This window comes from Cervus canadensis, chromosome 14, assembly GCF_019320065.1.
Source record: "Cervus canadensis isolate Bull #8, Minnesota chromosome 14, ASM1932006v1, whole genome shotgun sequence".
In the NCBI taxonomy this organism is placed as follows: Eukaryota; Metazoa; Chordata; class Mammalia; order Artiodactyla; family Cervidae; genus Cervus; species Cervus canadensis.
The window spans coordinates 73669648-73687733 of record NC_057399.1 but is presented as its reverse complement, the minus strand read 5'-3'; positions in this window follow the sequence as shown (position 1 = coordinate 73687733).

The window sequence follows — 18086 nt, the reverse complement described above, 5'->3', positions numbered from 1 at the left end:
CTTCTCTTACTCCACGTAGTGGCGTACTGTTGATCCTCCTCTGATTTTCGCCCCTTGTGTTCTCCTCGTTTTTGTATTTTGCTTTTTTTTCCTGCTCCTCGTATTCTTCTCACCTGTTTCTTCACCTCGGGTTTTTCACACTTCTCTTACTCCACGTGGTGCCACACTTTTGATCCTCCTCTGATTTTCGCCCCATGTGTTCTCCTCGTTTTTGTATTTTGCTTTTTTTTTCTTGCTCCTCGTATTCTTCTCCCCTGTTTCTTCGCTCGGGTTTTTCACACTTCTCTTACTCCTCGTAGTGGCATACTGTTGATCCTCCTCTGATTTTCGCCCCTTGTGTTCTCCTCGTTTTTGTATTTTGCTTTTTTTTTCTTGCTCCTCGTATTCCTCTCCCCTGTTTCTTCGCATCGGGATTTTCACACTTCTCTTACTCCACGTAGTGGCATACTGTTGATCCTCCTCTGATTTTCGCCCCTTGTGTTCTCCTCGTTTTTGTATTTTGCTTTTTTTTTCTTGCTCCTCGTATTCTTCTCCCCTGTTTCTTCGCCTCGGGTTTTTCACACTTCTCTTACTCCACGTAGTGGCATACTGTTGATCCTCCTCTGATTTTCGCCCCTTGTGTTCTCCTCGTTTTTGTATTTTGCTTTTTTTTCTTGCTCCTCGTATTCTTCTCCCCTGTTTCTTCGCCTCGGCTTTTTCACACTTCTCTTACTCCACGTAGTGGCATACTGTTGATCCTCCTGTGATTTTCGCCCCTTGTGTTCTCCTCGTTTTTGTATTTTGCTTTTTTTTTCTTGCTCCTCGTATTCTTCTCCCCTGTTTCTTCGCCTCGGTTTTTCACACTTCTCTTACTCCACGTAGTGGCATACTGTTGATCCTCTTCTGATTTTCGCCCCTTGTGTTCTCCTCGTTTTTGTATTTTGCTTTTTTTTTCTTTCTCCTCGTATTCTTCTCCCCTGTTTCTTCGCCTCGGTTTTTCACACTTCTCTTACTCCACGTAGTGGCATACTGTTGATCCTCCTCTGATTTTCGCCCCTTGTGTTCTCCTCGTTTTTGTATTTTGCTTTTTTTTTCTTGCTCCTCGTATTCTTCTCCCCTGTTTCTTCGCCTCGGGTTTTTCACACTTCTCTTACTCCACGTAGTGGCATACTGTTGATCCTCCTCTGATTTTCGCCCCTTGTGTTCTCCTCGTTTTTGTATTTTGCTTTTTTTTTCTTGCTCCTCGTATTCTTCTCCCCTGTTTCTTCGCCTCGGTTTTTCACACTTCTCTTACTCCACGTAGTGGCATACTGTTGATCCTCCTCTGATTTTCGCCCCTTGTGTTCTCCTCGTTTTTGTATTTTGCTTTTTTTTTCTTGCTCCTCGTATTCTTCTCCCCTGTTTCTTCGCCTCGGTTTTTCACACTTCTCTTACTCCACGTAGTGGCATACTGTTGATCCTCCTCTGATTTTCGCCCCTTGTGTTCTCCTCGTTTTTGTATTTTGCTTTTTTTTCCTTGCTCCTCGTATTCTTCTCCCCTGTTTCTTCACCTCGGTTTTTCACACTTCTCTTGCTCCTCGTAGTGGCATACTGTTGATCCTCCTCTGATTTTCGCCCCTTGTGTTCTCCTCGTTTTTGTATTTTGCTTTTTTTTTCTTGCTCCTCGTATTCTTCTCCCCTGTTTCTTCGCCTCGGGTTTTTCACACTTCTCTTACTCCACGTAGTGGCATACTTTTGATCCTCCTCTGATTTTCGCCCCTTGTGTTCTCCTCGTTTTTGTATTTTGCTTTTTTTTCCTTGCTCCTCGTATTCTTCTCCCCTGTTTCCTCACCTCGGGTTTTCACACTTCTCTTGCTCCTCGTAGTGGCATACTGTTGATCCTCCTCTGATTTTCGCCCCTTGTGTTCTCCTCGTTTTTGTATTTTGCTTTTTTTTTCTTGCTCCTCGTATTCTTCTTCCCTGTTTCTTCGCATCAGCGTTTTCACACTTCTCTTGCTCCTCGTAGTGCCACACTCTTGATCCTCCTCTGATTTTCGCCCCTTGTGTTCTCCTCGTTTTTGTATTTTGCTTTTTTTTTCTTGCTCCTCGTATTCTTCTCCCCTGTTTCTTTGCCTCGGGTTTTTCACACTTCTCTTACTCCACGTAGTGCCAAACTTTTGATCCTCCTCTGATTTTCGCCCCTTGTGTTCTCCTCGTTTTTGTATTTTGCTTTTTTTTTCTTGCTCCTCGTATTCTTCTCCCCGGTTTCTTCGCCTTAGGTTTTTCACACTTCTCTTGCTCCACGTAGTGCCACACTTTTGATCCTCCTCTGATTTTCGCCCCTTGTGTTCTCCTCGTTTTTGTATTTTGCTATTTTTTTCTTGCTCCTCGTATTCTTCTCCCCTGTTTCTTCACATCAGCTTTTTCACACTTATCTGACTCCTCGTAGTGGCATACTGTTGATCCTCCTCTGATTTTCGCCCCCTGTGTTCTCCTCGTTTTTGTATTTTGCTTTTTTTTTCTTGCTCCTCGTATTCTTCTCCCCTGTTTCTTCGCCTCGGGTTTTTCACACTTCTCTTACTCCACGTAGTGCCACACTTTGATCCTCCTCTGATTTTCGCCCCTTGTGTTCTCCTCGTTTTTGTATTTTGCTTTTTTTTTCTTGCTCCTCGTATTCTTCTCCCCTGTTTCTTCACCTCGGGTTTTTCACAGTTCTCTTACTCCACGTAGTGCCACACTTTTGATCCTCCTCTGATTTTCCCCCCTTGTGTTCTCCTCGTTTATGTATTTTGCTTTTTTTTTCTTGCTCCTCGTATTCTTCTCCCCTGTTTCTTCGCCTCGGGTTTTTCACACTTCTCTTACTCCACGTCGTGCCACACTTTTGATCCTCCTCTGATTTTCGCCCCTTGTGTTCTCCTCGTTTTTGTATTTTGCTTTTTTTTTCTTGCTCCTCGTATTCTTCTCCCCTGTTTCTTCGCCTCGGGTTTTCACACTTCTCTTACTCCACGTAGTGCCATACTTTTGATCCTCCTCTGATTTTCGCCCCTTGTGTTCTCCTCGTTTTTGTATTTTGCTTTTTTTTTCTTGCTCCTCGTATTCTTCTCCCCTGTTTCTTCGCCTCGGGTTTTTCACACTTCTCTTGCTCCTTGTAGTGCCACACTTTTGATCCTCCTCTGATTTTCGCCCCTTGTGTTCTCCTCGTTTTTGTATTTTGCTTTTTTTTTCTTGCTCTTCGTATTCTTCTCCCCTGTTTCTTCACATTAGCATTTTCACACTTCTCTTACTCCTCGTAGTGCCACACTTTTGATCCTCCTCTGATTTTCGCCCCTTGTGTTCTCCTCGTTTTTGTATTTTGCTTTTTTTTTCATGCTCCTCTTATTCTTCTCCCCTGTTTCTTCGCCTCCGGTTTTTCACACTTCTCTTACTCCACGTAGTGCCACACTTTGGATCCTCCTCTGATTTTCGCCCCTTGTGTTCTCCTCGTTTTTGTATTTTGCTTTTTTTTTCTTGCTCCTCGTATTCTTCTCCCCTGTTTCTTCGCCTCGGGTTTTTCACACTTCTCTTACTCCACGTAGTGGCATACTGTTGATCCTCCTCTGATTTTCGCCCCTTGTGTTCTCCTCGTTTTTGTATTTTGCTTTTTTTTTCTTGCTCCTCGTATTCTTCTCCCCTGTTTCTTCGCCTCGGGGTTTTCACACTTCTCTTACTCCACGTAGTGGCATACTGCTGATCCTCCTCTGATTTTCGCCCCTTGTGTTCTCCTCGTTTTTGTATTTTGCTTTTTTTTTCTTGCTCCTCGTATTCTTCTCCCCTGTTTCTTCGCCTCAGGTTTTTCACACTTCTCTTACTCCACGTAGTGGCATACTGTTGATCCTCCTGTGATTTTTGCCCCTTGTGTTCTCCTCGTTTTTGTATTTTGCTTTTTTTTTCTTGCTCCTCGTATTCTTCTCCCCTGTTTCTTCGCCTCGGGTTTTTCTCACTTCTCTTACTCCACGTAGTGGCATACTGTTGTTCCTCCTCTGATTTTCGCCCCTTGTGTTCTCCTCGTTTTTGTATTTTGCTTTTTTTTTCTTGCTCCTCGTATTCTTCTCCCCTGTTTCTTCGCCTCGGGTTTTTCACACTTCTCTTTCTCCACGTAGTGGCATACTGTTGATCCTCCTCTGATTTTCGCCCCTTGTGTTCTCCTCGTTTTTGTATTTTGCTTTTTTTTTCTTGCTCCTCGTATTCTTCTCCCCTGTTTCTTCGCCTCAGCATTTTCACACTTCTCTTACTCCACGTAGTGGCATACTGTTGATCCTCCTCTGATTTTCGCCCCTTGTGTTCTCCTCGTTTTTGTATTTTGCTTTTTTTTCCTTGCTCCTCGTATTCTTCTCCCCTGTTTCTTCGCATGAGTATTTTCACACTTCTCTTACTCCACGTAGTGGCATACTGTTGATCCTCCTCTGATTTTCGCCCCTTGTGTTCTCCTCGTTTTTGTATTTTTCTTTTTTTTTCTTGCTCCTCGTATTCTTCTCCCCTGTTTCTTCGCCTCGGGTTTTTCACACTTCTCTTACTCCACGTAGTGGCATACTGTTGATCCTCCTCTGATTTTCGCCCCTTGTGTTCTCGTCGTTTTTGTATTTTGCTTTTTTTTTCTTGCTCCTCGTATTCTTCTCCCCTGTTTCTTCGCCTCGGGTTTTTCACATTTCTCTTACTCCACGTAGTGGCATACTGGTGATCCTCCTCTGATTTTCGCCCCTTGTGTTCTCCTCGTTTTTGTATTTTGCTTTTTTTTTCTTGCTCCTCGTATTCTTCTCCCCTGTTCTTCGCCTCGGGTTTTTCACACTTCTCGTACTCCACGTAGTGCCACACTTTTGATCCTCCTCTGATTTTCGCCCCTTGTGTTCTCCTCGTTTTGGTATTTTGCTTTTTTTTCTTGCTCCTCGTATTCTTCTCCCCTGTTTCTTCGCCTCGGGTTTTTCACACTTCTCTTGCTCCTCGTAGTGGCATACTGTTGATCCTCCTCTGATTTTCGCCCCTTGTGTTCTCCTCGTTTTTGTATTTTGCTTTTTTTTTCTTGCTACTCGTATTCTTCTCCCCTGTTTCTTCGCCTCCGGTTTTTCACACTTCTCTTACTCCACGTAGTGCCACACTTTTGATCCTCCTCTGATTTTCGCCCCTTGTGTTCTCCTCGTTTTTGTATTTTGCTTTTTTTTTCTTGCTCCTCGTATTCTCCTCCTCTGTTTCTTCGCCTCGGGTTTTTCACACTTCTCTTACTCCACGTAGTGGCATACTGTTGATCCTCCTCTGATTTTCGCCCCTTGTGTTCTCCTCGTTTTTGTATTTTGCTTTTTTTTCTTGCTCCTCGTATTCTTCTCCCTGTTTCTTCGCCTCGGGTTTTTCCCATTTCTCTTACTCCACCTAGTGCCACACTTTTGATCCTCCTCTGATTTTCGCCCCTTGTGTTCTCCTCGTTTTTGTATTTTGCTTTTTTTTCTTGCTCCTCGTATTCTTCTCCCCTGTTTCTTCGCCTCGGGTTTTTCACACTTCTCTTACTCGACGTAGTGGCATATGGTTGATCCTCCTCTGATTTTCGCCCCTTGTGTTCTCCTCGTTTTTGTATTTTGCTTTTTTTTTCTTGCTCCTCGTATTCTTCTCCCCTGTTTCTTCGCCTCGGGTTTTTCACACTTCTCTTACTCCACGTAGTGGCATACTGTTGATCCTCCTCTGATTTTCGCCCCTTGTGTTCTCCTCGTTTTTGTATTTTGCTTTTTTTTTCTTGCTCCTCGTATTCTTCTCCCCTGTTTCTTCGCCTCGGGTTTTTCACACTTCTCTTACTCCACGTAGTGGCATACTGTTGATCCTCCTCTGATTTTCGCCCCTTGTGTTCTCCTCGTTTTTGTATTTTGCTTTTTTTTTCTTGCTCCTCGTATTCTTCTCCCCTGTTTCTTCGCCTCGGGTTTTTCACACTTCTCTTACTCCACCTAGTGCCACACTTTTGATCCTCCTCTGATTTTTGCCCCTTGTGTTCTCCTCGTTTTTGTATTTTGCTTTTTTTTTCTTGCTCCTCGTATTCTTCTCCCCTGTTTCTTCGCCTCGGATTTTTCACACTTCTCTTACTCCACGTAGTGGCATACTGTTGATCCTCCTCTGATTTTCGCCCCTTGTGTTCTCCTCGTTTTTGTATTTTGCTTTTTTTTTCTTGCTCCTCGTATTCTTCTCCCCTGTTTCTTCGCCTCGGGTTTTTCACACTTCTCTTACTCCACGTAGTGGCATACTGTTGATCCTCCTCTGATTTTCGCCCCTTGTGTTCTCCTCGTTTTTGTATTTTGCTTTTTTTTTCTTGCTCCTCGTATTCTTCTCCCGTTTCTTCGCCTCGGGTTTTTCACACTTCTCTTACTCCACGTAGTGGCATACTGTTGATCCTCCCCTGATTTTCGCCCCTTGTGTTCTCCTCGTTTTTGTATTTTGCTTTTTTTTTCTTGCTCCTCGTATTCTTCTCCCCTGTTTCTTCGCCTCGGGTTTTTCACACTTCTCTTACTCCACGTAGTGCCACACTTTGGATCCTCCTCTGATTTTCGCCCCTTGTGTCTCCTCGTTTTTGTATTTTGCTTTTTTTTCTTGCTCCTCGTATTCTTCTCCCCTGTTTCTTCGCCTCGGGTTTTTCACACTTCTCTTACTCCACGTAGTGCCACACTTTTGATCCTCCTCTGATTTTCGCCCCTTGTGTTCTCCTCGTTTTTGTATTTTGCGTTTTTTTCCTTGCTCCTCGTATTCTTCTCCCCTGTTTCTTCGCCTCGGGGTTTTCACACTTCTCTTACTCCACGTAGTGGCATACTGTTGATCCTCCTCTGATTTTCGCCCCTTGTGTTCTCCTCGTTTTTGTATTTTGCTTTTTTTTTCTTGCTCCTCGTATTCTTCTCCCCTGTTTCTTCTCCTCGGGTTTTTCACACTTCTCTTACTCCAGCTAGTGCCACATTTTTGATCCTCCTCTGATTTTCGCCCCTTGTGTTCTCCTCGTTTTTGTATTTTGCTTTTTTTTTCTTGCTCCTCGTATTCTTCTCCCCTGTTTCTTCGCTTCGGGTTTTTCACACTTCTCTTACTCCACGTAGTGCCACACTTTGCATCCTCCTCTGATTATCGCCCCTTGTGTTCTCCTCGTTTTTGTATTTTGCTTTTTTTTTCTTGCTCCTCGTATTCTTCTCCCCTGTTTCTTCGCCTTGGGTTTTTCACAATTCTCTTACTCCACGTAGTGCCACACTTCGGATCCTCCTCTGATTTTCGCCCCTTGTGTTCTCCTCGTTTTTGTATTTTGCTTTTTTTTTCTTGCTCCTCGTATTCTTCTCCCCTGTTTCTTCGCCTCAGGTTTTTCCCACTTCTCTTACTCCACGTAGTGGCATACTGTTGATCCTCCTCTGATTTTCGCCCCTTGTGTTCTCCTCGTTTTTGTATTTTGCTTTTTTTTTCTTGCTCCTCGTATTCTTCTCCCCTGTTTCTTCGCCTCGGGTTTTTCACACTTCTCTTGCTCCTCGTAGTGGCATACTGTTGATCCTCCTCTGATTTTCGCCCCTTGTGTTCTCCTCGTTTTTGTATTTTGCTTTTTTTTTCTTGCTCCTCGTATTCTTCTCCCCTGTTTCTTCGCCTCGGGTTTTTCACACTTCTCTTACTCCTCGTAGTGGCATACTGTTGATTCCTCCTCTGATTTTCGCCCCTTGTGTTTCCTCGTTTTTGTATTTTGCTTTTTTTTTCTTGCTCCTCGTATTCTTCTCCCCTGTTTCTTCGCCTCGGGTTTTTCACACTTCTCTTACTCCACGTAGTGGCATACTGTTGATCCTCCTCTGATTTTCGCCCCTTGTGTTCTCCTCGTTTTTGTATTTTGCTTTTTTTTTCTTGCTCCTCGTATTCTTCTCCCCTGTTTCTTCGCTCGGGTTTTTCACACTTCTCTTACTCCACGTAGTGGCATACTGTTGATCCTCCTCTGATTTTCGCCCCTTGTGTTCTCCTCGTTTTTGTATTTTGCTTTTTTTTTCTTGCTCCTCGTATTCTTCTCCCCTGTTTCTTCGCCTCGGGTTTTTCACACTTCTCTTACTCCACGTAGTGCCACACTTTTGATCCTCCTCTGATTTTCGCCCCTTGTGTTCTCCTCGTTTTTGTATTTTGCTTTTTTTTTCTTGCTCCTCGTATTCTTCTCCCCTGTTTCTTCGCCTCGGGTTTTTCACACTTCTCTTACTCCACGTAGTGGCACACTGTTGATCCTCCTCTGATTTTCGCCCCTTGTGTTCTCCTCGTTTTTGTATTTTGCTTTTTTTTTCTTGCTCCTCGTATTCTTCTCCCCTGTTTCTTCGCCTCGGGTTTTTCACACTTCTCTTACTCCACGTAGTGGCATACTGTTGATCCTCCTCTGATTTTCGCCCCTTGTGTTCTCCTCGTTTTTGTATTTTGCTTTTTTTTTCTTGCTCCTCGTATTCTTCTCCCCTGTTTCTTCGCCTCGGGTTTTTCACACTTCTCTTACTCCACGTAGTGGCATACTGTTGATCCTCCTCTGATTTTCGCCCCTTGTGTTCTCCTCGTTTTTGTATTTTGCTTTTTTTTTCTTGCTTCTTCTCCCCTGTTTCTTCGCCTCGGGCTCCTCGTGATTCGCCCCTTGTGTTCTCCTCTTGCTTCTTGCTCCTCGTAGGGATTTTTCACACTTCTCTTACTCCACGTAGTGCCACACTTTTGATCCCCCTCTGATTTTCGCCCCTTGTGTTCTCCTCGTTTTTGTATTTTGCTTTTTTTTTCTTGCTCCTCGTATTCTTCTCCCCTGTTTCTTCGCCTCGGGTTTTTCACACTTCTCTTACTCCACGTAGTGCCACACTTTTGATCCTCCTCTGATTTTCGCCCCTTGTGTTCTCCTCGTTTTTGTATTTTGCTTTTTTTTTCTTGCTCCTCGTATTCTTCTCCCCTGTTTCTTCGCCTCTGGTTTTTCACACTTCTCTTACTCCACGTAGTGGCATACTGTTGATCCTCCTCTGATTTTCGCCCCTTGTGTTCTCCTCGTTTTTGTATTTTGCTTTTTTTTTCTTGCTCCTGTATTCTTCTCCCCTGTTTCTTCGCCTTGGGTTTTTCACACTTCTCTTACTCCACGTAGTGCCACACTTTTGATCCTCCTTTGATTTTCGCCCCTTGTGTTCTCCTCGTTTTTGTATTTTGCTTTTTTTTTCTTGCTCCTCGTATTCTTCTCCCCTGTTTCTTCGCCTCAGGTTTTTCACACTTCTCTTACTCCACATAGTGGCATACTGTTGATCCTCCTCTGATTTTCGCCCCTTGTGTTCTCCTCGTTTTTGTATTTTGCTTTTTTTTTCTTGCTCCTCGTATTCTTCTCCCCTGTTTCTTCGCCTCGGGTTTTTCACACTTCTCTTACTCCACGTAGTGCCACACTTTTGATCCTCCTCTGATTTTCGCCCCTTGTGTTCTCCTCGTTTTTGTATTTTGCTTTTTTTTTCTTGCTCCTCGTATTCTTCTCCCCTGTTTCTTCGCCTCGGGTTTTTCACACTTCTCTTACTCCACGTAGTGGCATACTGTGATCCTCTTCTGATTTTCGCCCCTTGTGTTCTCCTCGTTTTTGTATTTTGCTTTTTTTTTCTTGCTCCTCGTATTCTTCTCCCCTGTTTCTTCGCCTCGGGTTTTTCACACTTCTCTTACTCCACGTAGTGCCACACTTTGATCCTCCTCTGATTTTCGCCCCTTGTGTTCTCCTCGTTTTTGTATTTTGCTTTTTTTTTCTTGCTCCTCGTATTCTTCTCCCCTGTTTCTTTGCCTCGTGTTTTTCACACTGCTCTTGTTCCTCCTAGTGGCATACTGTTGATCCTCCTCTGATTTTTTCCCCTTGTCTGCTCCTCGTTTTTGTCTTTTGCTTTTTTTTTCTTGCTCCTCGTATTCTTCTCCCCTGTTTCTTCACCTCGAGTTTTTCTCACTGCTCTTGCTCCTCATAGTGGCATACTGTTGATCCTCCTCTGATTTTCCCCCCTTGTCTGCTCCTCGTTTTTGTCTTTTGCTTTTTTTTGCTTGCTCCTCGTATTCTTCTCCCCTGTTTCTTCGCCTCGGGTTTTTCACACTTCTCTTGCTCCTCGTAGTGCCGCTGTTTTGATCCTCCTCTGATTTTGCCCCCTTGTCTGCTCCTCGTATTTGTCTTTTTCTTTTTTTTTCTTGCTCCTCGTATTGCCACACTTTTGATCCTCCTCTGATTTTCCCCCCTTTTCTGCTCCTCGTATTTTTCTTTTTCTTTTTTTTTTTTTGCTCCTCGTGTTTTTCACACTTTTCTTGCTTCTCGTATTTTCACACTTTTGATGCTCCTCTTATGCCGTGGAAATCACGTAGGAATCACGTGGGCGTCATCTGGGAATCACGTGGGAATCACCTGGGCCTCCCGTGGGCATCACGTGAGCCTCACGTGGGAATCATGTGGGAATCACGTGAGCGTCACGTGGGCATCACGTGGGAATCACGTGGATATCACGTGGGCATCACGTGGGAATCACAGGGCATCACGTGGGCGTCATGTTGGAATCACGTGGGCATCACGTGGGCGTCACGTGGGAATCACATGGGCATCACGTGGCGATCACGTTGGCATCACGCGGGAATCACGCGGGCATCACATGGCAATCACGTGGCAATCACGTGGGCATCACTTGGGAATCACGTGGGAATCACGTGGGCATCACGTGGGAATAGTAAGTACTGCTAACCTAAGACCCTCATCCGTAAGGGAAGCTCTATAGGAAAACCCATAATATGTCTAAATGAACTTCTAAGATACAATGATGTTAGAGAAAAAAGTTCTCAGTGACATCTTAGTTGGTATATGAAACACCACGATTATGAAAGCACAGCTCATATTCAAGTCCAGGCCATGGAAGCCTGTGACTGTCACGAGTGTTGACTTCTCTTCCAGCTGAGGTTGTAGAAAGTGCTTTGTACATTCCTGAGGTGTGAAGCACTTGTAACCTCCTGAAGAGACTGCAGTCAGAAGGGTTCCTAGAATATCCTGACGCTGTGGTGAGCTCAAGCAGTACATTCTCCAGAGGCCAGAAGACAGAAATGTTGGGAAGTGGGGATGACTTATACTGCACTTAGGGAGAAAGGGCATGTTGCTACTCAGCCTCGTACACGTGTCGAAGCCACACCTCAGTGATGGAACCTTTAAAGACTCGATACATGGAGAAGGAAATGGCAACCCACTCCAGTATTCTTGCCTGGAAAAATCCATGGACAGAGGAGTCTGGCGGGCCGAAGTCCATGGGATGACATGACTGATCGTGTGTGAACGAGGGTGGAGGGTGATGGGTTGGTAGCAAGAAACTGGTAGAACTAAAAAATAAATAAATAAATAAAGACTCGATAAAAATGACAACGCCTGGTAGGAATAAACCTTCAGAAGTGCCTTCTCAGACCTCCCGCAATAAGCACAAGCGTAAGAAAAACACTGAGTTTTCATGGCCTCACACAAAATTAGACTCGCTTATGACAATGGCCAGAGAGGCTCCTATAAGACATCAGGGCTGGGCTTTACTGGAGGATGCACATCGATCGAGTGCATCGCTGTGTGTTATGGAAATATGTGTTACGGGCAGGGTGAAGGCATATTGTATGCACTTCTTCAGAAGTGACTCACAAGCTTCTCAGTTGAAGTCAGTCTCTTTCCTTCAGCAGGGTAATGTTCACATCAATTCCCTTTCCTGGACAGTGTGGCTGTGGCCATCCACAGTTGTCAGAATGGGAGAAATAAGCTGTGTGGCCCTCTCTGATTGCCTTGGGATCAGTGAACTGAGTCCTGATGTTCACTTGGCAGGGGCTACAAACAGTTTTTGCAAGTGTGTTTCCAGGTGGCTCGCTTCCATGCCTGTGTTCCCCGTGCTCCTAGGAACAGCCTACCAGGAGTCTGAGTGCAGCATCTAGCCTGAGACAACAAAACTCAAGGACATTTGCTTCTGCTTTGGGGCCCTGATTTTTACCAGAAACAGGTCCTGGTTGGAATCAGATCTGCAGAACAATTCTACTGTATCTTTCAGGTTGATTGAATTCCTTGATGGCTGGATACATGAAGAAATCACTCTGTTTCTAGTAAAAAGAATATCATCCAACACATACTGGATGCATATTTAGGGTCAGGCACTGTCTAAGCCCTTGACTGTGTTAGCTCATCAGACACTCTGAAGCTGGGATCGTCATTATTCTCGCTCTGTTCCTAAGGAAACTGGAATTTGAAGAGGCTAAGTGATTTGCCCTGATGATACAGATAGAAAATGGTAGAGCCGGTATTTGAACCTAGGAAGCTGAATTCCAAAATCTATTTTCTTAACTGTTGTGCTGTATTGAGGATATTTGTACTTTTTTGTGTTGCTACAAGTGTCACTGAAGTTTGTAACTGGAAATGAGATGCAATCTAGTGGACCACAGTCAGCACAGTACGTGTATGATGCTTAGACCGTTTAGGATAGAGGATGAAAGTCAAATATCTACACCCCGTCCCCTCAGGGAGGAAGACTGCTCAGGTATGGTCATAGTGAATCACGAGGGCTGTCATGAGCTGGAGAATATATACCTGCTTGTTGATGTGCTCAAGGGATCAACCATGTACAAACATGTCAGGGTTTTTGCCAACAGGCACCAGAAATCTAGATTTTAATGTGAAGTGTCCACTTTCAAACAACGCCATGATGTTAATGACCTTGCTCTGTCCGTTAATGGTTAGATAGAATTCCAATATAATACAGGCTAGGTATCCCTTCAGGAATGAATCAACCCCCTCCACGCCCCCACCCCCAAAACTCTGAGCTTAAAACAATTAAAGCTACTTTTAGCTCATGCTACTTGGTCAGTGTGGGTCAGCAGGGGTCTCTGCCCTTTCCTGTCTCAGAGACCCAGTCTGAGGGAGGCTTTATTTGCACAGACATTTTGCATAATAAGTACAGTAGCCAGGAGGGGAATGTGTGGCCTACACGCTGACCCTTGAAGTGTCAGCGTCGAACAGAAGTGACAGAGACACTTAGATGCATATTTCGCCGGCCAAAGATAGTCAGTGATCACACTTCCTTTCCAAGGGAGTGGGGAAGTGCAGTCCTCCATGGGCTGGATACTTATGAATATTCCTAATGGCTACCACAGCTCCATCTACTCTGATTTTTCCAGGCAGAAATGTTGGAAGTTTTTGTAATGTAGCATTCAATTTTCAGAGATCTCTAAGAGAAGTTGACTCAAAAAATGATTTGTTTCTTGAAGGATTCAATTTGACTGATCTGGAAAATTCACACTTTGCTCCATCTGGAGTAAAGTCCCTTACTTAAACACTGACGTCTATGAACAGATTAGGAAATCATAGGCTGGATCTATGAAATAATCCTTCACAGAAGTGACGATTTACATATCAGTGTTTATTCCCCAAAGCACTGCTCATATAGCTTCACTTTTCATTTATGTTATCTCCTATCTTGTGTAACTTGTCTCATCAACTGCACTGCAAAATAGGAATCCCATCTGATTGATTTAGACTCTGTTATGCCTGGCTCCATAGACATTGGCTATGTGGATGTTAATTAATTGTATTGGTGTTTATCAATTAGTGATTTTTAAATCATCACAGCTAGCAATCTTGACTTCAGGAGAAGTCAGCGAACTTGAAAATACTTCTGGCAATTCTTCAAAAGTTGCTCATCGTTGATTATGATGAGATCTGAGGGCCAATATTCACTAGTCCCTCAATTTCAAGGGCAGTTTAGGCTTATCCCCTACGAATCACAAGGCGATCAGATATTTTCAGATATTATTTTTCTGTGATGTTTTCACATTTGTTTGTTTGTTTGTTTTGGACTGCAAGATTTGGATGAATTGTAAATTTAAAAATTAAGAAAGAAATGTCAGTGCTCAGGAAGCTATTTGATTGCCCAAGATCCTGCAAGGCTCTCAACACCCTTTACTTAAAACAAGCCCATCCTCGCTCCTAAAGCCACAGCCTTCCTGGATGACCAGATAAAGAGCAATCGTCATTCTCATGAAATGCCAAGTGCTCAGGGACTCGCACGTACGAGGGCCCAGGAACAGTATTTCTACAGTTTAATGGTGGAATTACTCCCCTTGGAGAAAGTTGCTTGAGCACAAGTTACTCATTGATTGAATCTCAACCACGCAAGTATGGTTCCAGGCTTTGCTGTCAGTTCCTTAGACTAGAAGCCTGCCGTCATTCTTTGCCTCTTGCTCATATTTCCCCTGTCTGTAATGAACTACTGAGCTGTGAAGTCATATCCACTAAAATCTTTCTCCGTTGCAGCTCCTTCTCTCCATCCCCACTGCCATCCTTGTTCAGGTCCTGAGATCGTATACCAGGACACCTACAACAGCCTTCTGATTTGCTCCCCACTCGATCTCCTCAAAAACGCCCTCTAACCCAAAGTAGTCTGGCTAAGGCACAAGCCGTAAAGCATCTTTTCAGAGAGGGCAATGCCAACCCACTCTAGTACTCTTGCCTGGAAAATCCCATGGAGAGACTAGCCTGGTAGGTTGCAGTCCATGGGGTCGCTAAGAGTCGGACATGACTGAGCGACTTCACTTTCACTTTTCACCTTCCTGCGGTGGAGAAGGAAATGGCAACCCACTCCAGTGTTCTTGCCTGGAGAATCCCAGGGATGGGGGAGCCAGGTGGGCTGCCACCTGTGGGGTCGCACAGAGTCAGACATGACTGAAGTGACTTAGCAGCAGCAGTAGCAAGCATCTTTTAATTTCATGCCTGCAGTCACCATCTGCAGTGATTTCCGAGCCCCCCAAAATAAAGTCTGCCACTGTTTCCACTGCTTGCCCATCTATTTGCCATGAAGTGATGAGGCCAGATACAATGATCTTCGTTTTCTGAATGTTGAGCTTTAAGGTAGCTTTTACACTCTCCGCTTTCCCTCTCGTCAAGAGGCTCTATAGTTCTTCTTCCCTTTCTGCCATAAGGGTGGTGTCATCTGCCTATCTGACGTTATTGATATTTCTCCTGGCAGTTTTGATTCCAGCTTGTGCTTCATCCAGCCCGGCATTTCTCACGATGTACTCTGCAAATAAGTTAAATAAGCAAGGTGACAATATGCAGCCTTGACAAACTCCTTTTCCTGTTTGGAACCAGTCTGTTGTTCCAGGTCCAGTTCTGTTTCTTCCTGAGGTGCATACATGTTTCTCAAGAGGCAGGTCAGGTGGGCTGGTATTCCCATCTCTTTCAGAATTTTCCCCAGTTTATTGTGATACCTACAGTCAAAGGCTTTGGCACAGTCAATAAAGCAGAAATAGGTGTTTCTCTGGTACTCTCTTGCTTTTTCCTTGATCCAGTGGATGTTGGCAATTTGATCTCTGGTTCCTCTGCCTTTTCTAAATCCAGCTTGAACATCTGGAAGCTCACAGCACATGTATTGTTGAAGCCTGGCTTGGAGAATTTTGAGCATTACTTTACTAGTGTGTGAGATGAGTGCAACTGTGCAGCAGTTTGAACATTCTTTGTCATTGCCTTTCTGTGGGACTGGAATGAAAACTGACCTAACAACCTAGATGTTTTCAATTGCATATGCTAAAAGAACCAGCTTTGCAGTTTCCAAGGGGGGGAAAGAAAAGTTTCATTTTAACCAATTTTCTCTGAAGTCCAAGGACTATCATGGCCACCCTGCGTCAAAAAGTCATCTTTCCTTTAGGTAGTCATAGTTGCATGCCTAAATTATAGACCAAACAGTACTCAAATTGACTGTGATATCAGGGGCAGATCAGCTGATAAAAAAGCTTGGATTGTCCCTCTGGAGGGAAGTGAGACCTTGGTCCCATCAGAAGAATATGAGGGGTTGAGAGAATTTGTAGGAGTGGGGAAAGCTTGGTCCATCCTACATGTACCATAATCTTAAACAATGGTTATTTACTTTACCGAAATAAAAAAAAAATATAAAAACAAAGATAAATCACTGAAAGGTAAAGAAATTAATAATCTGTGATTGAAAGCTGCATTCTAAGAAAAGTGTGTTCTCTTAACCTAGAGAGGAGACTAAATTCCAATCTGGTACCAGCTTACCAGATAACAAACAAACAAAGAAATTGTTTATGGGTAAGCTTAGAAAAGTCTTTTCCGTATATCTTGAAGTAGCAGTATTTTTGCAAATGCATCAGTGTGAAACCACAGAAGACATGTTGAAAATCTGATTACATTGAAGTTGACAAAGTAAATCTGGTCATTGCTGTGATTTGAAACACTTTAATATGATAACTCAAATGATAACTGACAGCATTTTATCAGAACATATCAGATTTTCATGAATGTCACATAACTTCTAGGATATCTATATTAGTAGCATCAACCATACAATATAACTTGAGAAGATTCAATCACTCCTTCTGAACAACACTTGCCATGTAGTTTAACATGCCAAATGAACTCAGGTTGTTTAATAAATATCTCTCTTTGGGAGGTCTCAGGGGCCCTCTGAAGCATCCCAAAGTTAGCTAGAAGTCAGTTATTTAGGAATGTTTGTTCACAAATATCAAAAGGGTTTATGACAGTCAGGTAGGCTGTGAAAGAATACTTATCCACTTAGCCAAAGTTAACAAAAGATTTCAAGGTAAACCTAGGACGGATCATTTAAGAGGTAAAGAAACTTAAAATCCACTAGCAAAGGCAGTTCAACATCTCAAGAAACCTTGTACTAGGCACAAAACTCTTTTCTGGGGTTCCACTTTCCATAAAACCTCCTTATCCCATTCTGTACCCATTCCTTTGCTTCCCCCATCCTGAAACTGCCACCTGTAAGTCAGAACTACTTCTTTTTCCTTCGTCAAATGCGATTTCATTCCTCGTACCTTCTTTAATTACAAGTCATACATTTTTCCTTAAGCAACCGAGAACTGATATTGGCATTTTACAGATTGGTGAACATACTTATCAGTGATACTATGTAAAAAAAAAAAAAAAAAAAGCTTTCTTACACTGCACATCTCAGCATGGCACCAGACACTATTCATGGATAGTCAAAATCTCTTTAGTTTCTGTGTAAGACGAAGGCCCTGTCAAGTGATGAATGTTTCAGAACCTTAATTTATGAAATGACCTAGCTATTCAATACACTGTCATCACTTAGTTTAGCACAACCATAGACATTCAGGTAGCCAAAATCTGGAGAAACTATTGTAAGTTCAGTTCAGTTCAGTTGCGTCTGACTCTTTGCGTCCCCATGGACTGCAGGCTGCCAGGCTTCCCTGTCCATCACCAACTCCCGGCGCTTGCTCAACCTCATGTCCATCGAGTCAGCGATGCCATCCAACCATCTTATCCTCTGTTGTCCCCTTCTCCTCTGCCTCCAATCGAGACTACTATAGACAGATATTTTAAAGTATAATTATTTTTAATAGCTTACCTAAAAGCTCATATCGCATTTCGAAGTTTTAGGAGTGTTTTTGGTTTGTTTTTAGAGGTACTTTCTTTGTTGACCAGTCTGTGAGAGAGATAACAATATAGCAATATTTAAGTTACAGTAAACCTAGGCACTGTGAAAAGTTTATGCTTAATGTTAATGACTCTTAAACATGTCTATATTAGAGAAGTGAAAAAAATAAAATACTAGATATTTACTATTGACTAGTTCCCAATTCACATGAATCCAAAATTCATTTAGGTCCATTTTTTTTTCTTGTATTTAGAGCTTTTTTTTCTTGTATTTAGAAATATTAGAGTATTTCTTTGCATTTCTTGAGGGCTTCCTTTTCTTTAGATTATTTAAATAAGAACTCACTCACAGCTTCAGCAATATTATCAAAAAACAGAAGACTCACACTGAGACATACAGAAATCCACACAGAGATCTTCTAGTTTTCCGCCTAAGATTGAAAATATTTCTTTGACTCCCCCTTTTTTGGGGGGAGGGGGGTGTTGAAGTTGTCATTTGCCCAAGGCTGAGGTCTCAGGCAAAGTGGGCATTGTTTTCTAAGGAAATGGTTCACTTCAAGATTTGCCCTAGGCAGGCCTTTGTAACAAGCTCTGTTTTTAATTGATATGCAAAAGAACCAGCTTTACAGTTTCCAAGAAAAAAAGGAGTTTTTTTTTTTTTTTGCTCCTCGTATTTTTCTCCCCTTTTCCTCCTCCTGGGATTTTTCACACTTTTCTT